At 38.5% G+C, this 8,427-nt stretch overlaps 1 long non-coding RNA gene across 1 annotated transcript; it reads left to right on the top strand.

The window, feature by feature from the left end:
• The first annotated feature begins 4,210 nt into the window (after nucleotides 1–4,210).
• On the top strand, nucleotides 4,211–6,441 carry LOC145722040 (uncharacterized). The gene is made up of 2 exons (XR_014146077.1): nucleotides 4,211–4,790; nucleotides 6,115–6,441. It is a non-coding gene; the product is annotated as an uncharacterized LOC145722040 (long non-coding RNA).
• Nucleotides 6,442–8,427: the final 1,986 nt, after the last annotated feature.

Raw genomic sequence — 8,427 nt, 5'->3', positions numbered from 1 at the left:
ATTTTTAAATGGCACATTATGTTTTTAAAGTTTCATAGTCGTTAAGTTATTTCTTATAATATCCCTTTGAGGTAGGTCAGCAGCATTTTTCCTTTTTTATGGTCAGAGAAGCAGATGCAAAGATGCTGAGTGATTTGCCCACAGGCACACATTAAACTGATGGCAGAATCTGTTCTCTTGTTAGTAAACTGAACCATGCTGCCTCTCTGCTAGTTATAAATGAGTAATAAAGTTGTTTCCATTTAGTGACCTTTTGATGGCTTTATGGAATAGTGAATGTAGTTTAGAAACCTTTTACCTACTTTCTTTACTGAAAGAAAATCCTTATAAAGCTAGAATTTACCGGTATCATAGTATTAAATATTTTATGTAAATTTATCCTATTATTTTAAAAATAGAAAAAATCATAGGAAAACATATTAAAATGAACTACAGTGGACTTAGTTCTTCTGGGAGAACCTTTACTGGCTTGAAAATGAGTATTGTAAATTAGAGGAAAATGGTACAAGGCTTTGAAGAGTTAATATTTTATAGTAGGAGAAAAATGAATCCTCAGGTTATATTGCCAAGTAATTTTGAGTGGAAACAAATGTGGCCTATAGAGCTAGAAGAGACTTTCAAAGATCGTTTGGCTCTGTGGATTTAGACCCCAGCTATTGTAGCAAGTGACAAACTGGGTTACTTAGACTAAAAAACTACAGTCTGGGCGGCATCCCTTAAGTTCTAAGTTTTCTTGTCCATTGGAAACATTTTCTGTTTACTTGTTTGGACTTGATTCTATTTTTCCATTCCCTCTCCCCCAGTATATTAATAATTACTATTTTTTCTTATATGCAGCCTTTTTTCTTTCCAGTTGAAAAGAATTTTTTTTTTTAAGATTTTTACTTATTTATTTATTTGACATAGACAGTGAGAATGGGAACACAAGCAAGGGGAGTGGGAGAGGGAGAAGCCGGCTTCCTGTGGACCAGGGAGCCTGACGTGGGGCTTGATCCCAGGACCCTGGGATCATGACCTGAGGTGAAGGCAGACGCTTAACAACCCGAGCCACTCAGGCGCCCCTCCAGTTGAAAAGAATTCTAACTATAATCTTGTGTTGATAGAGGGAGATCGTGGGGAAATTTTCAAATAATAGGCAACTATTGTAAAGAGATTTAATTGAAGGGATCATAGAGAGCCAGAAAATTATATATTCAGTTTTGGAGTGTTAAGACAGATGCTTTGACATGAGTTACAAGTCTTTGATAATAAGTAATGGTTAATCCTTATGTACTTTGGTAATTAGCACAATCCTGTATTTTAATAAACATACAATTTCTAAATACATTTTTTACTGCTATAGACATATCCCATTTATCCCAGAGTCAAACTGTCATCAATTTTATCTTGTTTTGAAATAGTATTAAAATATTTATCACACAACCTCTGCCCTCATCATGTTCTTCATGACATCATCAAATTCATCATTATTATTATTATGGTAATTTTGCTACTACTTATTTAGTGTTTAATATGTGTCAGACATTTTCTACATTTTAAAATGTAATTCTCAAAAAAATGCTGAGAGGTACATATGAATATCCCTGTGTTGCAGATGAAAAAAGTAAGGCTGAGGAGATTATGTAATTGACCTAAGTAAATTCATGCCACTAGTTAAGTGGTAGAGCTAGGTTTTAAACCTAAGCTACTCCCAAGTCAGAGCTCTTATCAATACTGTTCTGCCTCTCATTTAACATACATGTCTTTCCTTAGATGTCTAGTTTGCTTAGTCCACAGATGATTTAGAAGTATCCAGTTCTTTATGAGTTGTGAGTGTCTGTGTGTGTGTTTATGTTTATATGTACATATAAGGGTCTTGGGCGAGGGATTTTTTTTTTTAAAGATTTTATTTATTTATTTGACAGAGAGAGATATAGCAAGAGGGAACACAAGCAGGGGGAGTGGGAGGGGGAGAAGCAGGCTTCCCGCGGAGCAGGGAGCCCGACGCGGGGCTCCATCCCAGGACTCTGGGATCATGACCTGAGCCGAAGGCAGACGCCCAACGACTGAGCCACTCAGGCACCCTTGGGCGAGGGATTTTGAAATGGGCACAGTGAGCTCTGGGATTACTGAAGGAAGAGAAAAGGGAGATACTTTAAAAACTAAGACACATGAATGTATTCTCGTTCAGTAATCCTTTCTGTTTTCACATGTGGACCTTAAACTGTCAGGTTTTAATACGTTCCATTTCTTTTTTAAGTTTTTATTTTTAAGTAATCTCTACAGCCAACATGGGGCTCAAACCCACAACCCTGAGATCAAGAGTTGCACGCTCTGCCACCTGAGCCAGCCAGACACCCCTGTTCCTTCTCTTTATGGAACAAGGGAAGCACAAGAATTTAGAAAGGTCCATTAAATTTTCATAAAAAATAGGGTTGTATTCTGGAAAGTATAAATTTCATTTATTAAAAAAATTAACTTCTGGGGCGCCTGGGTGGCTCAGTTGGTTAAGCGTCTGCCTTCGGCTCAGGTCATGATCCTGGGGTCCTGGAATCGAGTCCCGCATCGGGCTCCCTGCTCCGCGGGAAGCCTGCTTCTCCCTCTCCCACTCCCCCTGCTTTTGTTACCTCTCTTACTGTCTCTCTCTGTCAATTAAATAAAGAAATAAAATCTTCTTAAAAAAATAAAAAATAAAATTCTGTGGAATACTTCATTCTTCCTTGGTACTGGGCAAATAAGTTGCTGTTATATTTTTAAAGTATATTTTAAAATTCAGGATTAATCACTACTTTTCTTTAAGAATCAAGAAACTTTTATGTAAGAGTATACAAGTTGAATTTTGAGGGATTAAATGCAACAGGGGTTTTTATAGCAAATCATTACTAAATGTTACTACTTAGGTTCTTTATAAAACTAGTAAATTCTTGCAGAGCAGTGACAGATTTAGGTTCTGTATTTCTTTCCTATTGCTGCTGTAACAAGTTGCCACAGATTTGTGGCTTAGAACAACACAAGCTTATTATTTTGCAGTTCTGGAGGTCAGAAGGCAGAAATGGGTGTTGCTGGACTGCATTCCATCTGCAGGCTGGATGGGAAATGTTTCTTTGCTGTCTCCGGCCTTTGGAGGCTGTACACATACATTCCTTTGCTCCTGACCTATCCTCTATCTTCAAATCTCTGACTAACCCTACTCTTCTGCCTTCCTCTTTCACTTTTTTAAGACCCTTGTGATTTCGTTGGGCCGGTCCAAATAATCCAGGATAATCTTCCCATTTCAGGGTCAGTTGATTAGCAACCTTAATTCCATCTGCATCCTTAATTCTCCCTTGCTATTTAGCAACATTTTCACAGATTCTGGGGATTAGGATACAAACATCTCTGGGGAGGCCATTATTCTGCCTACCAGGGGCTCGTGAGTTTAGCACAATCCTTTAGCCTTTTAGGTTTTTCTATAAAATGAGATTTGTATTTATTGTTTACCACAAAGGAATTTCATGAAAATGGGAATTCTCTGCCAGTACAGACAGATCATGCATAGAATACATTCAGAATTATTAACAGATGTTTATTGGTTGATCTTTACCGTTTCTGTTGGGTAGATGCTTGGGGATAGGTAACCAGTGGGCTTGGTAAACTCTGGTCTGAATACTAGAGTTAAGTTTGGCCTCTAGAAGCAGAACAAAATGTCAGTGACTCAGACACTTCCCAGAGAGTGAAGCTTCACTGCTGTTGTTTACTTTTTTTTTTTTTTTAAGTAGGCTCCACGCCCAGTGTGGAGTCCAACTTGGGGCTTGAACTCACAACCCTCAGATCAAGACCTGAGCTGAGCGGACAGATGTTTAACCAGCTGAGCCAGCCAGGCACCCCTGTTGTTTCCTTTTAATTTGACTCTTACGTGACTTTTTGTTTTAGAATTTGACCTTTCCAGACCTTTGTTTGTTGAGGGCGGTGAAGATTTATAGCCCAGTGTTGAAAAAATAGATGAATGCTTAACTGATTTTTAATTTTTTTAATTTTTTAAAATTTTTTTTTATTTTTAAAGATTTTATTTATTTATTTGAGAGAGAGAGAATGAGAGACAGAGAGCACGAGAGGGAAGAGGATCAGAGGGAGAAGCAGACCCCCCGCCGAGCAGGGAGCCTGATGTGGGACTCGATCCCGGGACTCCAGGATCATGACCTGAGCTGAAGGCAGTCGCTTAACCAACTGAGCCACCCAGGCGCCCCTTAACTCTGATTTTTTAAAAAAGTTTTATTTACTTAAATAATCTCTACACCCAACATGGGACTCAAACTAATGACCCCGAGATCAAGAGTCGCACAGTCCTCCGACTGAGCCAGCCGGGGGCCCTTAACTCTTATCTTTTTATGATTTGAGTCTGTTTTAGTCTAAAAGATAACATTTTTTAAGCAGTAGGCTTTTCCACTTACTATGATTTTTCAAAGGACTGGTATGACAGTAATTAAGGAGGGCTTTGAGGGACGCCTGGGTGGCTCAGTTGGTTAAGCGTCTGCTTTTGGTTCAGGTCATGATCCCGGGGTCCTGGGATCGAGCCCCACCCCTGGGATGGAGCCCCTGAGCAGAGAGCCTGCTGCTCCCTCACCCTCTGCCCTTCCCCGCCGCTTGTGCTCACACTTTCTAGCACTCTTTTTCTCTCTCAAATAAATCTTAAAAAAAAAGGGGTGGGGACTTTGAGTAGTAGGCAGTTTCAAATCACTATTGCTTATGATTATTTTGTGTGTGCCTAGTTGTTATTCTTGTTTGAATATCCCAAGTAAACTTGGAGGATTTCAGTTTTTAATGTTTCATTTGTTAATTTTTCTTAGAGCCACCTTTTTACTTTGCTGACTTAAAGTCTTTCAGTGCTCAAAACTGAGGTGCTGTGCGGCAAGGTTGGAGAGTGGAGTAGAGGGTGGAAGTGACTGTGCACCTCGGGGGCAGTGTCTTTAATGATGTAAAATTCAGGAATATAAGCTTAGGGTTGGAGATAGAAGAGCCTCGGTGGTTAAGAATATAACCCTTCACACCAGACTGAGACTGAATTCTAATCCTCTCACCATTGGCAAATGGTGATTGTGCTTGCTCTTGCTCTCTCTGTCAAGTAAATAAATAAAATCTTTTAAAATAAATAAACAAAATAAAAAGTATCCCCCCAAAAGATCCTGGTGTAAAATTAAATTATGTATCAATAATAAAATCAACATATTCTTGGGCGCCTGGGTGGCTCAGTTGGTTGGGCGACTGCCTTCGGCTCAGGTCATGATCCTGGAGTCCCGGGATCGAGTCCCGCATCGGGCTCCCTGCTCGGCGGGGAGTCTGCTTCTCCCTCTGACCCTCCCCCCTCTCATGTGCTTTCTCTCATTCTCTCTCTCAAATAAATAAATAAAATCTTAAAAAAAAAAAAATCAACATATTCTTTAAGTCAAATGAGATAAAAGGTAAATGTACAAAGTTTAGTATCTCAATATAATTTTAACAACCAGAAGTGTACCCTGGCACATGACAGATAATATCCATAGACCATTTAAATGTATTTTATGGGGTAGTGGCAGAGGGAGAGGGAGAAGCAGGCTCCCCGCTGAACAGGGAGCCCATCCTTGGATCATGACCTGAGCTGAGGGCAGTCACTTAACCAACTGAGCTACTCAGGCGCCCCTGGGGGATACTTTCTCTAATCCTCTCACCTTGGGCAAATGACTTAAGCTTCTCTGATTCTTAATTTAAAATTTCTGAAATGAGGATAAAGAAAAAACCAACCTCCTACTTTGGAGAAATTGAGTGACATACTCCATGTAAAGCATTTAGCATGGTATCTAATATTACTGAACAACAGCTGTTAATTACTACTATTAATAATGATAAATAGAAGGGATAAATAGTGGGCAAGTATTCAGATGTTAGAGTGTATTGTTTGGAACAGCATTATCGGCAGGAATATAATGGGAGCTATGTGAAATTTTAAGTTTTCTGGTAGTGGCATTAAAAAAAACAGTTAAAATTCATTTTAATATTTAACCTGGCACATCCAAAATATTGTTATTATTTATTTATTTATTTGACAGAGACACAGCGAGAGAGGGAACACAAGCAGGGGGAGTGGGAGAAGGAGAAGCAGGCTTCCCACTGAGCAGGGAGCCCGAGGCGGGGCTGGATCCAATGACCCTGGGATCATGACCTGAGCTGAAGGCAGATGCTTAACGACTGAGCCACCCAGACGCCCAAAATACTGTTATTTTAACATGTAATCAATAGAAAATTACTAATGAGATTTTTACCTTTTTTCCCCCCACACTATGTCTTTGAAATTTGGTGTGTATTTCACACCTACAGCACATCTTAATTTGGACACTAAATTTTCATTGGAGATACTTGATCTATAACTGCAGCTCATAAAATTTACAGTTGAAAAAGTAGGTTCATATATCCACGTTGTTCTAAACATACATAAAAGTTTTCTAATAACTGAATTGAACATAGTTTTTAAGTTAAAATTAAATAAAGTTAAAAATTCAGTTCCTCTGTAGCCACATTTCAGGTACACCTGTGGCTGGTGGCTCCTCATCTGACATCACAGGATGTCCCTGTGTGCCTGTGTTCTCCATGGCTCTTCTCAGAATTATGTTATGGTGATTACATTAAAAGCTTTTTTTGTTTAAAAATACTCTTGTTAAAATACATTTAAATATGTCTGTAGATACTATCTGTCATGTGCCAGGTACTTTTTTGGTTGTTAAAATTACATTTAGATACTAAACTTTGTACATTTACATGTAATGTAAATGCATTGGTTTTATTGTTGATACATAATTTGATTTTACACCAGGATCTTTTGGGGGGATACATTTTATTTTATTTATTTATTTATTTTTAAAGATTTTATTTATTTCACAGAGAGAGCAAGAGCAAGCACAAGCAGGGGTAGTGGCAGAGGGAGAGGGAGAAGCAGGCTCCCCGCTGAGCAGGGAGCCCATCCTTGGATCATGACGTGAGCTGAGGGCAGTCACTTAACCAACTGAGCCACCCAGGCGCCCCTGGGGGATACTTTTTATTTATTTATTTATTTTTTATTCTTATGTTAATCCCCATACATTACATCATTAGTGGGGGATACTTTTTAAAGGGAAACTTAACATTTTAGCGATTTAAGTTTCAGGATTTATTTCCTTGTTTAATATTTGTATTTAAATTGAAACAAAAACTTGGAGACCACAGTATACTCTAGATAGCCTATACACTTTTAAGAAGATTCTGTAGATGAAACTCCTGTGTAAAGGAAGCACTAGAGATTAAATATTTAAATATCTAAATATTTAAATATTTAAAAATATTTAAAATAATGACATGAAGGGAAGGAAAAGAACTTCTATCACTGAAGGAAAACACTTATTTAAAATGTATTGTGGCCATTTCTTTTTTTCTCCTGAAAGGCATCTTTAATGTAGAACAAACTATAGTGGGGTGCCTGAGTGGCTCATTCACTTGGGATGCTGACACTTGATTTTGGCTCGGGTGGTGGTCTTGAGGACATGGTATTGATAGATCCCTGAGCTCTGGAGTCAGCTTGAGATTCTTTCCCTCTCTCTCTGCCCCTCCCCATGCTTGTGTTTTTTTTAAAGAACAAACATAGTAACAGAAGGAGTAATAAAAAATGACAGCCGTTGTTTACTGAGTATTTTATATGTATTATGTCTTCTCCTAAACACAGATACCTCATTTAATCTTCACACAACACTGTGAGATAGATACTTTTATTTCCTATTTACAGGTAAGGAGAAAATAGTAGAGCGTGGATTTGAACTTCACCCAGCTCCAGATCTTGCCTTCTTAGCAACCACACCACCTCCTTATTAGTTTCTGGATAGAGTGAAAAAGCAAAGGAAAGAGTATTTTTTTCCCCCTTAGTAGTTTTTCTGGGATTCTCTAATGGGGGAGCTGGAGTGGAGTGATGTGGAGGGAGGGGGAGCACTGTATTTAACCATTCATTTGGGTTTTTAAGAACAGGACTAAATATTTAAATTTCTTCTGGGACAATAAAAAGATACCTAGTAAAGGCACATTTTTTTCTACTCCCAGATTCTTTAGAGTCCCTGACAGTTTTTAAATGTATGATATAAAGACTTTCTGCTGGTCATAAATGAAACCTTAAAATTCCTTCCCATGATAGTGCTTTAGGCAGCTATCACAGATGGGTAAGAATTAGGAATTCAAACTGGTGTAGACCAGCCTCCTCATTTGATCTCTTGACTCATAAACCAGTGTTCCTTTCCATTGTATTCCATTATATTCCATTGTATTCCAGAGAACAGGTCCATCTACTTCTAAACCAGTGCCAAACCAGTGTCCACAGTGATGGGCAAGAAGCATTTCTATGAGTAATTATTTCCTTGATGAATTAGTGTCTGGTGTTAATTTTTGACTAGGCTGAACTCTCAGCAGTTGTTAGTTGTT

The sequence above is a fragment of the Leptonychotes weddellii genome, chromosome 6 (assembly GCF_054177405.1).
Source record: "Leptonychotes weddellii isolate Sample4059 chromosome 6, ASM5417740v2, whole genome shotgun sequence".
Lineage (NCBI taxonomy): Eukaryota > Metazoa > Chordata > Mammalia > Carnivora > Phocidae > Leptonychotes > Leptonychotes weddellii.
Note: the sequence above shows the minus strand (reverse complement) of the source record. Positions and strands in the feature narration are given on the sequence as shown.